Source organism: Macaca mulatta, chromosome 7, assembly GCF_049350105.2.
Source record: "Macaca mulatta isolate MMU2019108-1 chromosome 7, T2T-MMU8v2.0, whole genome shotgun sequence".
In the NCBI taxonomy this organism is placed as follows: Eukaryota; Metazoa; Chordata; class Mammalia; order Primates; family Cercopithecidae; genus Macaca; species Macaca mulatta.
The window spans coordinates 93279186-93293196 of record NC_133412.1 but is presented as its reverse complement, the minus strand read 5'-3'; the positions used below and the strand labels follow the sequence as shown (position 1 = coordinate 93293196).

The 14011-nt window shown below is 40.8% G+C and overlaps 2 long non-coding RNA genes across 3 annotated transcripts; one reads left to right on the top strand and one right to left on the bottom strand.

Annotated features, from left to right (window-relative positions):
• The first annotated feature begins 475 nt into the window (after nt 1-475).
• Nucleotides 476-11708, top strand: LOC114679524 (uncharacterized). 2 transcript variants are annotated; one of them, XR_003731505.2, is made up of 3 exons: nt 476-567; nt 10023-10103; nt 11572-11708. It is a non-coding gene; the product is annotated as an uncharacterized LOC114679524 (long non-coding RNA). The 2 variants fall into 2 exon arrangements; XR_003731506.2 differs by lacking the exon at nt 476-567 and adding an exon at nt 3266-3393.
• Nucleotides 8897-13523, bottom strand: LOC144330143 (uncharacterized). Its single transcript, XR_013396043.1, has 2 exons — nt 13014-13523; nt 8897-10618 (listed from the first exon to the last, which is right to left on the bottom strand). It is a non-coding gene; the product is annotated as an uncharacterized LOC144330143 (long non-coding RNA).
• Nucleotides 13524-14011: the final 488 nt, after the last annotated feature.

The window sequence follows — 14011 nt, the reverse complement described above, 5'->3', positions numbered from 1 at the left end:
GGTGCGATCTCGGTTCACTGCAACCTCTGCCTCCCGGGTTCAAGCCATTCTCCTGCCTCAGCCTCCCGAGTAGCTGGGACTACAGGTGCCCGCCACCACGTCTGGCTAATTTTTTGTATTTTTAGTGGAGACAGGGTTTCACCATGTCAGCCAGGATGGTCTCGATCTCCTGACCTCAAGATCCCCCTGCCTTGGCCTCCCAAAGCACTGGGATTACAGGCGTGAGCCACCGCGCTCGACCAGAACTTTTTTGAGTTCACAGACTAAGTTCACTTGGGATGGCAGATACTGGCTCATATGGTTTGGCTGTGTGTCCCCACCCAAATCTCATCTTGAATTGTACTCCCATAATTCCCACATGTTGTGGGAGGGACCTGGTAGGAGATAATTTGAATCATCGGGTGGTTTCCCCCATACTGTTCTCGTGGTCGTAAGTCTCACGAGATCTGATGGTTTTATCAGGGGTTTCTACTTTTGCATCTTCCTCATTCTTTGTTGCCTCCGCCAAGTAAGAAGTGCCTTTCACCCTCTGCCATGATTGTGAGACCTCCGCAGCCATGTGGAACTGTAAGTCAAATTAAACCTCCTTTTCTTCCCAGTCTCTGGTATGTCTTTATCAGCATCGTGAAAACAGACTGATACACTGGCACAGAAGTTAGCACAGAAGAGTTGTTCATAAAGGTTTGGTGAAAGAGAGAGGAAAGGAGAGGAAAGGGAAGGAAGGAAATAGGGAAGAAGGGAGGCAGGGAGCCCTGAGCAGTGCATGGAGGTCAGCAGTTAAGATTAGCTCAGCAAAGGAAGAGTCCTGGGCTCCCCTGAGAGATGACCTCTGACAGGCTTCCAGGTTCCCGTGCTCTTTGAGAGAGTCTTTCTTATTCCCTTACCCAGTATACAGGTACTTTGGCCTGGCCTGGCCTGGCTGGCCAGATATGCAGTTGAGGTTTTACCTTCAAAGATGGCGGCTAGAGAAATAAGAAAAGGGAAAGCATTTAGAATCCATAATAAACCGTACTGATAAGTAACACACATGCAGATCTTATGAATTAATGTTGATCTTCTTAGGTAAGACCTTCATAATGCCAATGCTGTTATGTTAGAGAATGTCCTTATTCTTAGAGATGCATGCCAATATATTCAAAAGTGGACTGATAGGCAAATTGTCTGCAGCAGTTTACTTTCAAATGGCTCAGGAGAAAACAAATGTATGGAGCAAATTATTGACTATTGATGGTTTAGGTGAGAGGTACACTAGTGTTCGTTTATATCCTTTCTAGTTTTCTGTAAACCTAAAGATATTCCAAGTTAAAAGTTCAGGACAAATGGACATTAGAAATTTTCCCTAAAATGTATAAAATCCGTAGTAAGCACACCTAACTGGTAACAGTGCTTGCTTATCTTGGCTGAGAGGATAAGGGGTTCTTCCTTGCTTTTTGGTGCTTGTGCATGTGTGTTTAAGGCCACAGCTAGGACCTTTCTTTCTGCCCCTCTGGCCTCTTTCACTGCACCAAACCACCTGCTAATCCCCCTAAGAACCACGTTTCTCAACAAGTGTTTCTATGCCTATCAGTAGCCCCACATGCTTCTTCCCCACAAACCCTTTCCTCATAAACCATTGCCCACACAAAACACACCCCCTTTAAACTGCTGTTCTGGAACAAATGGCTTTCTTCTCTACTGAGTGCACCTCTGCCCAAGGCTTCCACCCACAAACGGTTCTTTCTCTAAAGTTCCTGTGTAACCCTACCCCACCCATCCTCTCTGAATCATTGCCTCAATCCCCTGAGGTCTATCTTGCTGCAAATTGAATTCCTGCTGGTGTTGAACCAGAAGATTTCTCAGTTTGGTAAACTAAAGAGTCGCCCTTCCCTGACAGATGAAGCAGTGAATTGCTTCCACTTTTGTCTAGGATCAGGCACAGACCTTACTGTTTCTGCCCTAGCACCCCAGCTCCTCAGGTCCCACTTGAGTGGCGTCAAGCAGAAGTGGACATGCATGGATAGGTATATAATTATTGAAACATGAAAGCACAGTGTAACATCTCACTCTGCTTCTGTAGAACTAGAGTGTTGTGGAACTGTAATTGTTGCTATTCAGGTTTTCGCAGATAAAATGTCTTGAAAAGAATTTTAGAGGTCATAAGGTCAAATATTTCTGTCTACAGCCTTGTCAAATACTCCTCTAGCTCCTATTTCAACATTTCAGGAATGTAACATAATAATGTCTTTTTTGTAGAGCTCTTTTTCTAATATTGAGTGGGATCTCCTGTCCTAGTCAACTCTCCAAAGTTACACAGAATAAATTTGATTCTTCTATATAAATAATGTTTAAAAATAATATAAGGCCGGGTATGTTGGCTCATACCTATAATCCCAATACTTTAGGAGGCCGAGGTGCTAGGATCACTTGAGGCCAGGAATTCGAGATCAGTCTGGGTAACATTGCAAGACCTTGTTTCTACAAAAAAATATTGTTTTAAGTAGCTGGGTGTGGTGGTATGTGCCTGTAGTCCCAGCTACTCAGGAGTTTGAGGCAAGAGGATTGCTTGAGCCTTGGAGTTCAAGGATGCAGAGAGCTATGATCATACTACTGCATTCCACGGAGCCTGGGTAACAGATCAAGATTCTATCTCTTAAAAAAATGATGATGATAGTATTAGTAGAAGACAGTTCTTCGCTACCTTCTTTCATCTTCTGTTTACCACCAAACTTAACTACTCTCTGACTTTTCATTCAACCTAAACGTGATGCCTTTTTACGCATTCTCCATCCCCATCTCTATACGTAGATCCAATGGTATGGAGACAAAAGTCCTGAGCCTGAAGGAATAGCTTAGCTATTCCTTTGCTGTGTGATGTTGGAAAAGTCAGATAACCTTTCTCTAAGCCTTTTTAAATCAGAAAAATGAAAATGAGAATAATATCAATGATACTTGCTCAAGGGTCTCAATAAGTATCACAACTAAAAGGACCAAAAAATGTAAAATATTTTGTAAACTATAAAGCACTATGTACATATTACCTGCTGTGACTATTCACATTAAAAGTCCAGTCTCAGCATGAGTGTCTCCCCTCTTCCCAGCATAAATTAGGTCCTTCTATACTAGGTTTTTTTGGTAAAATGTAGCCACACACATTGGAATTCAGCATCAATGGCTCTTATGGAATGATAGTGAATGGCAGTGATTACTCTGGAAAAATCAGTCTATTCATAATGACAATGGTTCAGACTAGTTTGTTTTATTGCTATTGTTTTGTCTTGTTTTTTAGAGAGGGACAGGGTCTTGCTTTGTCACCCAAGCTGGAGAGCAGTGGCATGATCATTGCTCACTGTAACCTGGAACTCCTGGGCTCAAGTGATCCTCCTGCCTCAGACTCCCAAGTAGGTGAAACTACAGGTGTGTGCCATTACAATCAGCTTTTTAAAAAAATTTGTGTAGAAACAGGGTCTTGCTAGTTGTCCGGGTTGGTATCAAACTTCTAACCTCAAGTGATCCTCCCACCTCAGCCTCCCAAAGGGTTGGAATTATCGGCATGAGCCACTGCACCTGGCCTAGTTTTTTGTCTGTTTGTTTTTAATGCTTCAATATAACAGCTACATCTTCCTTCTGTACTAGCCATTCTTTTACACTCAATCAGCTTTATAGTTGCTCCCTCCCCTGCAGGGCTCATAGCCTGCCATGTTAGGAATTGTATCCCACAAAGTCTGGAGCCTTTGGGGTCTCTAAGCAAGAATTTAGCACTGAGGCTCTGGAGAGGAAGGGCTGAACTTTCTTTAACATATTTAAAGAGTTTGCTAAAAAGTCTTTACCCTGCGGGGATCACCTTGCAGAGTTTTTCTTTGTTGTTGTTGTTGTTTTTAATTTCCTAGCTCTGCTGCCATCTTATGGACAGCTATCAAGTCAAAACCAATCTCCTATCTTAGACCAATTTCCTTCTATTGGCAAGATTCCCTATCACACAACACAAGTGTAACTGTACTATAAGCAAGCCATAGGGTATTATATCAATAATCAGTAAAGGTGCCATTTAACTCTCAGACTATGGTACAGGCCATCTTCTCTTCAAATCACACCCAAGTCCCTGTTGGCTTCTTTCCAGTTCAAAATGCCTCCCATCATTTTTTAAAAAAGGGAAAAAAACCTTCCCCTGAACCCATATCCTTTCCCCCAGCTACCACTTCCCTTTAGAGCAATTTTCATTGTTTTCGCTTGCTGCCTCTATTTCCTCATCTCTCATTCTTTCTGGTGTCTGCTCTAATAAATATATCATCTTTGTTACCCCACTGAGACTACTTGTCAAGGTCAGCAGTGACCTTGATCAGTCTCTTTCTTCACTTTCCCTCCAAAGCATCCTACTTCTTGGTTTTCCTTCTACCTCATTAATGTCTCCTCAGACCCATTTGCTAGATCCTTCTGCTTCTCCTGACTTCTGTCCTGAAGTGATGTCATCCAGATCATTTGGTTTAAATGCCACCTATGTGCTAATGACTTCCAAATGTATTTATCTAGCTTAAATCTCTTCCCTTGGACCCGAACTCATATACCTGACTGTGTAATCCACGTGTCCATCTGGAGGTCTAGCTTTTCAAATGTGACAGCAGTAAAAGAAACTTTTGACTATCATGCCAAAACTGCTCCTCTGTTAACGATATCTTGGTAAATGGCAACTCCATTCACCCAGTAGGTCAAGCTAAAAACTTAGGAACCTTTCTAAATTCCTCTTTTTTACTCATACTTTATTTTCTATATGTCTATAGAAATAAGGTAGGTCTTTTATATATATATTCTGTATATATATAGAATATGTAAATTATATATCTATATAAATATAGGTAAGTCCTATCTGCTCTATCTTCAAATATCTCCAGAATCCAACCTCCTCTTACTGAAGCAGCATCATTCATCTAAGGTAATACCCGAGGTTTGCTGCCTCACGCCAAGGAAATCAAGGATGTGGACACACAAGGAATGAGGTTAAAAGCGGAGGTTTAATAGGCAAAAGAAAGAGAAGAGCTCTCTGTGCAGAGAGGAGTCCTGGGGAAAATGGACTGCCACTTCCATAGTGAAATGCAAGAGGTTTTATAGATGAGCTTGAGGAGGCAGTATCTCATTTATACAGGGCATGAACGATTGGTTGGACCAGGTATGCCATTCGCATAGCACTCAAAGAAGCTGGCTGCCCCACCCTAATCTTTTATTATTTGGATGGGCTTTTTACCTGGCCATTGCCATGTTGCCTGATTCTTTACTGTGCACGTGGTGACAAAGAAAAGGGAAGATGGAGCCTCCATGTTGAACATTCCTGGTCCTCAGGTAGCCCTTTTCTATTGGCACAGCAGCCAGCATTCACCTGTGCAAAATTCCAGCTTGCTTATCTATGTCTGCAGCTCAATTTTTCAGGCCGCTTTTTGTTAGAAAAGAAATGATTTGGGGGTTGCTTTTAGTTAAAAAAGGAAACCTTGCCAAGGACTCTTGCCCTCACCATCTGCGTAAATAATTTCTTCTAGTTCCTTTATCATTTGTCATGTGTGTCTGTGTGAAGAGACCACCAAACAGGCTTTGTGTGAGCAACATGGCTGTTTATTTCACCTGGGTGCAGGCGGGCTGAGTCCAAAAAGAGAGTCAGCGAAGGGAGATAAGGGTGGGGCCGTTTTATAGGGTTTGGGTAGGTAAAGGAAAATTACAGTCAAAGGGGGATTGTTTCTGGCGGGCAGGAGTGGGGGTTACAAGGTGCTCAGTGGGGGAGCTTTTTGAGCCAGGATGAGCCAGGAAAAGGAATTTCACAAGATAATATCATCACTTAAGGCAAAGACTGGCCATTTTCACTTCTTTTGTGGTGGAATGTCATCGGTTAAGGTGAGGCAGGGCATTTGCACTTCTTTTGTGATTCTTCAGTTACTTCAGGCCATCTGGGCATACAAGTGCAAGTCACAGGGGATGCGACAGCTTGGCTTGGGCTCAGAGGCCTGACATCATTGCCATCACTGGTTCAAGCCTAAACCAGCTTTTACCCTAATCTACCTCCAAGGTCTCCTAACCAATCACCCAGTTTTTGCTTAATATTATTGATTTTCTACAAAGCAGCCAGTGAGGTTTTCTTTTTTAAAAAAGTAAATTGGTTAAAAATCATTTCAATGACCTTCTTTCATGCTCAAAATAAAACCTAAACTTGCCTACATCTCCAATCTTGTCTACTACCACTATTTCCCTTGTTCAGTCTACTCTAATAGTTGACCATCTGTTACTGCTAAATTGTTAAATTCCCTGAAAACTTGTATGTTTGCTTTACCTTCTGCTTGCCCACTCTTCTCTAATCACTACATCGTTCACGCCCTCATTTACTCAGGTCTCTGCTCAACTGCCAGCTCCTTGGAGAGGCCTTCCCTGAACCAACCTATTTGAAATCACTCACACTTTTATCACTTTTTTTTTAAAAAAGCAGCCTTAGTGAGCTGTATTTCATGTATCATAAAACTTACTTGTTTCAACTACAAAATTCAATGATTGTTAGGAATTTTATTCAGTGTTGCAACAATCATGTAGATCAGTTTTGGGACATTTTTATCCCTTAAATGAGATCTCTATGCCCATTTATATTAATCCCCATCTCAACCCTAAGCCCCAAAAAACCATTAATCTACTTTCTGTCTCTATAAATTTTTCTGGATGTTTCATATAAGTAGAATCATGTAATGCAGATTTGTATCTGGATTTTTTTATTTAGCATGTTCTTGAGGTTCATCCATGACATAGCATGTGTCAGTAGTTTGTTCTTTTTTATTAACAAATAGTGTACCATTGTATTGATGTACATTTTTTTTTCTTTTTCTTTTTTTTGAGACAGGAGTCTCACTCTGTCACCCAGGCTGGAGTGCAGTGGCATGATCGCAGCTCACTGCAGCCTTCATCTCCCTGGTTCAAGTGATTCTCATGCCTCAGCCCCTGAGTAGCTGGGATTACAGGTGCATGCCACCATGCCTGGCTAAGTTTTGTATTTTTAGTAGAGACAGGGTTTTGCTGTGTTGGCCAGGCTGGTCTTACACTCCTGGCCTCAAGTGATCCACCTGCCCCAGCCTCCCAAAGTGCTGGGATTATAGGCACAAGCCACCACACCCGGCCTAGATATACATTTTTTTAAAAATCCATTTACCAGTTGATGGGCATTTAGGATGTTTCCAGTCTTTATTATTTTAAAAGTTGCTGTGGACATTTGTGTATGTTTGTGTGGTTATATTCTTATTTCTCTTAGGCAGACAGCTACAAGTAGAATTGCTGGGTCGTATGGTAGTTTTGTGCTTTGCCTTCTGAGAAACTGACAAATTGTTTTCCAACTGGCTACACCATTTTACATTTCTACCAGAAAATGGAAATTCCACAATTTAAAAAGATTCTTGTTTTTCTGCATCCTCACCAACATTTGTTAATGTGTGTCTTATTTATTATAGTCATTTTAGTGAGTGTGAAGTGGAATCTCATTGTAGTTTTAATTTGCCTTTCCTTCCTCTATTACCTTCCATCCTCTTTATTTTTTTCCTTAACACTTATTATTACCTTAGGTTTTTAAAAACATTTATATTTATTGGTTGTCTGACTCCCCTAATTTAATGTAAATACCATGAAGGCAGAAATATTGTCTTGTTCTTCTCCATATCCCTAACCCCTAGAACGTTTGTTGAGTAAGCAAGTAAACATATCCTCCTCATGTGTTCATCTCTTCTTGTTCAGCAGCCTAGAAAGATACACTTCATAGGTGCCCTGTCTGGAACATTGAGAAGCTGAAAAGCTCAGCTTCTTCCAGGTTTCATGCAGATGACAGTTTATAAATTGTCAGTTTTGGTTTTTGCGTATATGCATATATGTATACATATGTTTGTGTATGTATATGCACACACACATAGACATACACACACATCCTGACATTTCTATATGAGGCTTAATGCATCTGATTATCAAAAGGATAAAGTTCAAAGCAAATGCAGAAAAAAAATGAATGAGTGTAAGTGCAATACAGAGTTGTCAAGTAAATGTTATGGTTATCTAGAAACTGAATGGCCATTACATTTACAAATGTCAATACTAGGTACAGATTGATAGCAAGACCTGACACAATGTCACTTGAATAAATCAAACAAGGTTATTTATCCAAAGGGCATGGCATAAAGTCAGCTCAGTCAGAAAAGTGAACACATTTTCCAATTCAGACAGAAGTACATCTTGACTCCAACATCTTCACCAAAAGTGTGCATTGTTACGGAAAACTCCTAAATGAGTGAGAAGACTCCACAGAAATTTAGTCTCTCTCGATACAGCCTATCTGTGCTCGTAAACAAGGGTGAATCTGCCTAGAACCCCTCCTTGGGCAGAGGTATCTCATGTGTCTAAGGGTTATATAATGACAGTACTATCGCTGGGTCTTAGAGAACAGTTTGGTTCTCTAAGGCATCTCTCTCAGCATATCCTGGTCTGAGAACATTCTTGCACTCAGTATTGTGGAACTGAAGCAGGGATCAGTTTCCTATATCTTTGAGAGACCAGCTAACAAGCCTTCGATCTTTGAGAGACCAGCTAACAGCCATAGGGTGTATCCTGAAGTGAAGAGTCTGTAGATAACAAATAGTTAAGAAGCTGGACAACCATAAAGAATGGCAGATTGACAGAAAATATCCAAAATTACTCTTACCATAATTCTGTCTTTTTTAATACTAGCCGTTTCTATTTGTGAGGGGGAGGGGAATTTGGCAAAGTAAGCATCGAAGGAAATCTAATGACCTGCCTGCCTAAAAAATTTCAGGCATAACTCAATTTTGCTTTTCAGGGACTTTACTGACTCCATAACATCTTATCTATGATGTCCAGAGTAAGAGCTTTCCCACTGCAAAACAACCGTATGAAAAACAACTACTGTGCCAAATGTCAAGTTTATTCCTTTGATCACAATTAAATAATTTTCATACTTTGATGACATTAGTGGAACAGTAACAATGGTGGTAGCTATGTATTATTATTTTGGGGGAGACGACACAGGCAGACAATAATAAAGATTAATACTGTGAACCAGAATTGACCTTAAACAATCTCTGACAGATAAAAGAATAGTTAATAGAACTAGATCAGGTCAGGCTACACAAGACAAGTACTATATTCTACTAACCTTTTATTATAAATTACAACAGGAGCTTAGATAGAAACAGTTCAAATAAAAGAGGAAAAGGGAAAACCAAGGCCAAAATCAAGTAGCTAGCAAGTGAAACTGTGTTTTAAAAAGAGTAACAGCAAAAAGAGGAAGAGAACAAGAAAAAAAAAAAAAACATTGGCAAGTGAGATAAAATAAAAGCTTTCTAGAATGAACAAACAGACTCAGAATGAACGTGAGTGTAAAAGCCCAGTGGAGGGGTACGGGTTCTTTGACCTGAAAACAAGAGAGCAAATTCAGATTAATCCAGAAGAATATCAACTCTAATTTATGCCAAACTAAAAGACAAATTGATTAAAGACAGGAAAATGTCTATTTTTATTAAAATCCAAATTTACAATAACAGAAAAACCAAGCAGATAACCAGTGTTTGTTCAAAGGCGTCCCTTAGAAACAAAACATTATTATGAAAATCAGGGGCCTATTTGCAAGAAAAAAAAGGCAACACAAATCTAAGCCAAATCGAATTCGGCAGAAGGCACAGCACAAAATGAATAGCTGTCTTCTTCCCACCTTCTTGCTTTAAAGGAGCAGCAGGTGGCATTATCTCTTTGTGTCTATTCCTATTAGTAATCAACGAACGAACTGAGAAGTGGCGAAAAAATTAAGACCATATTCTTCCTTTGCTTCTAAAAAACTGGAGGTGACAGACACATATCCTTGGCAGCATTGATGTAAGTCATCAAGAAAGCACACTAACTCACTGATGTGAAAAGATCTCCAAGATACGTTCAAATAAAATAGCAAGATACAGAAAATATATATAACATACTAAGTACTGTTTATAACAAGAGAAGAAAAATAGAATTTGTATTTGTTTATGTTTATATAGATCCTGGAAGAATGCAAAAGAAACTAATAATGCTGGTTACCAGTGGGTAAGGAAGGAAGGGCGTATGAGAACAGGATGGAGGTGAGAGTTCTCACTAAACACATTTTATGTTGCTTAATTTTTGAACTATGTGATTATATACCTATTCACAATTTTATATTAAAAAGAAACTATTGACTTAAGTGTGTATTTTCATCTCTAAGTTGTTTGCACTTTTGCCTTTACATTTTACTTTATAACAGCTTAGTCTTTTTTTTTGGTGACAGTCTTGCTCTGTCACCTAGGCTGGAGTGCAGTGGTATGATCATGGCTCACTACAGCCTCGATATCCCAGGCTCAAGCTAGCCTCCTATCTCAGCCTCCCGAATAGCAGGGACTATAGGTGTGCAACACCATGCCCAGCTAATTTTTAAGTTTTTTATAGAAATAGGGTCTCACTATGTTGCCTAGGCTTGTCTCAAAAAGTGCTGGGATTACAGGCATGAGCCACTGTGCCTGGCTAATTTACTCTTTTTTATTTTATTTTATCTTTATCTTTCGAGACAAAGTCTTGCTCTGTCACCCAGGCTGGAGTGCAGTGGCGCCATCTCGGCTCACTGCAAGCTCCACCTCCTGGGTTCACGCCATTCTCCTGCCTCAGCCTCCTGAGTAGCTGGGACTACAGGTACCCACCACCATGCCCAGCTAATTTTTTGTATTTTTAGTAGAGACGGGGTTTCACCGTGTTAGCCAGGATGGTCTCCATCTCCTGACCTGCCCGCCTTAGCCTCCCAAAGTGTTGGGATTACAGGCGTGAGCCACCGTGCCCGGCCAAGTTTATTCTTTAAAATGCTACAGAAGACCCCAACCTGACTAAAAATTAAATACTTAACACCAACCATTATGCTATTCTATATGGTTAATTTTGGGTGAAAGTAATTCTACTATCAAAACAAGCCTCTCTTTTAGTCAGGCTTCTAGCCACCAAAATGCTATAGTGCAATTTTCACCTACCAGTCCTTAGTTTAAAAACTGTCAATGGCTGGCCATCTTGCTTAGAAAATAAGGTCTTACTCTTTTGTTTTGTTTTGCTTTTTAGAGAACAGGGTCTCGCTCTGTTGCTGAGGCTGGAGTGCAGTGGCTCCATCATGGCTCACTGAAGGCTCAGCCTCCCCAACTCAAGCAATCCTCCCACCTCAGCCTCCCAAGTGGCTGGGACCATAGGCATCCACCACCACATCCAGCTAATTTTTGTATTTTTTGTAGAGACAAGGTTTCCCCATTTGCCCAGGCTGGTCTTGAACTTGGTCTTGAACTCCTGGGCTCAAGCGATCTGCCCAACTTGGCCTCCCAAAGTGCTGAGATACAGGTGTGAGCCACTGTGCCTGGCCCTAAGTTCCTACTCTTGAGCCTGGAATCAGAGCTCCTCTCTACCCTACTGCCCATACTCCCATTTATTTCTTCATTTTAACTATTTCAATTTGTTAAATGATTAAACATTTCTGGATTCATCTGTATGTAATGCTCTCTGCTATGTCCTCTTAACCTACCTTTTTTTTTTTTTTCAAAGGTGGAGTCTTACTCTCTCACTTAGAGTGCAGTGCCGCAATGACAAAGCCCACTCCAGCTTCAAACTCCTGTGCTCAAGTAAATCTCCCACCTAGTATGTGTGATTATAGGCATGAGCTACCATGCCTGGCATTTCTGTAAGGCCTAAATAATGTCTCAACAATCCTTTCCTACTCCCCAACTCTGGTGATGGTCCTCTTCTCTGAGTTCTGTAGCACATACCATCATTGACACTTAGCATACGCTACTTTTCACACATTACTGTATTCCTTTTTTAAAAAATTAGGCCCTCTTCCTCAGTTCAGTCAAAAAAGCTGATTCTAAACAATGACAATATAACATTTGAAGAGACTAGTAATAGTCTTTAGCAGCTGTAAAGGACTCAAATAACTCAGCCTAGTTATTTCTTTTTCATGCATACATCTTATCTCACATCTAGACTACAGGCACTTCATCTTATACCAACTTACATTTTGGTTTTTAGGACAATGTTCTCTACATTAATACATGATTAATGAATACTTATTGATGCTAATAAAGATGATCATGATAAGGTCAAGAAAACAAGCCTGACTTCAATGTGTTTGGACATCTACCATAAGATTCAGTAAAATCAATCTCTTTTGCAGGCATTCTGCAGGCCCCTCCAGAAACGAATGGTATCATCACCAGTTTTTTTCAAGAATGTCTTTTCTCTGGGAAGCTCTCCCACACCTACTTCCCTTCACTGTGTGCTCGTATCCTACAATCCTAAACTGATACATTCGGCTTTGGCTGGACTGGTTGGCTTTTTAAAATCAGACACTTGATGAACAAAATGTGGTGTATCCATGCCATAGAATATTACTTGGTCACAAAAAGGAATTAAGTACTGATACATGCTACAACTTGGATGCATCTTGAAAACATTATGCTAAGTGAAGGAAGCCAGCCACAAAAGTCCAATTTCATTAGTGTGAAAGTCCAACGTAGTTAAATCTATAGACACAGAAGGTAGATCAATGGTTGTTTGGGGCTATGGGGAAGCAGATAAGGTTTCCCTTTGAAATGATGAAATGATCTCAAAATAACTGGTAATAATTGTGCTTATTTATGAATACACGAAAGACCATTGAATTGCAGACCTTAAATGGGTGAATTCTGTGGTATGTAAATTTTATCTCAATACAGCTATTTTTTAAAAAGAAACTGAATAGGCTGGGCGCGGCGGCCCACGCCTGTAATCCCAGCTCTTTGGGAGGCTGAGGCAGGCGGATCACGAGGAGGTCAGGAGATCATGACCATCCTGGCTAACACAGTGAAACCCCGTCTCTACTTAAAAAATACAAAAAATTAGCTGGGCGTGGTGGCAGGCACCTGTAGTCCCAGCTACTTGGGAAGCTGAGGCAGGAGAATGGTATGAATCCGGAAAGCGGAGTTTGCAGTGAGCCAAGATTGCGCCACTGCACTCCCGCCTGTGTGACACAGTGAGACTCCATCTCAAAAAAAAAAAAAAAAAAAAAAAGAGAGACTGAATACATTATGTCTTCATATAAATAAATACAAATTTAGCAAATCTACTTACTAAATCTAAAAAGCTTACAATGCTCTTAAACATTCCACTCAATTATCTCTAGGACATATTTTTCAGATGGCCCCATTCTGATTCCTGGTCAGTCTGACCAAGAGACAGATTGGGGTAGGAAAGCCAAGTACCAAATGCAGCTCTCCTCAAACCAATTACCTTTCTGCCTGTCTCACTAGAGCCTTTCATGTCCTGCTCTAGTCACACCAGTTGTGACAATGACTCATGAACATGCCCTAGTACTTTTTGCGGCTCTGCTTTGGCTCATCCTGATGTGAAATCCTCTTCCCCTGCTTCATCCTTCAAGACTAGGCTCAAAGTTTTCTATAAAACTTTACCTAAGTATCCACCACTTTAAGCAAAAGAAAAAAAGAAAAAAAAAAAAAAACTTTCCCTAATCTACCCAATTCTCACTGTTGGGTGTATACAATCAGTCCCTCCTTTGAGCTCCCACGTGTGACTTTGTACTCATTTTGTACAAGCGTTATACAACGGTGACCTTGTAAATGAATCTTAAGATTGTAGAGCAAGGCCAGGAGGATGGCTCACTCCTGTAATCCTAGCACCTTGGTAGGCCGAAGCAGGAGGATTGCTTTTAGCCAGGAGTTTGAGACCAACCTCAGCAACATGACGAAACCCCATTTCTACCAAAAAATACAAAAATTAGCCAGATGTGGTGGCATGCACCTGTGGTCCCAGCTACTCAGGAGGCTGAGGTGAGAGGATCACTTAAGCCTGAGTGACGGAGGTTGCAGTGAACTGAGATCACACCACCGCACTGCAGCCTGGGTGACAGAGTGAGACCCTGTATCAAAACAAGAGACCGAGCCACTCCAAGATGCTTTTTCTTTGTGTTGGGCAGTTAAGTAGGTCAGTT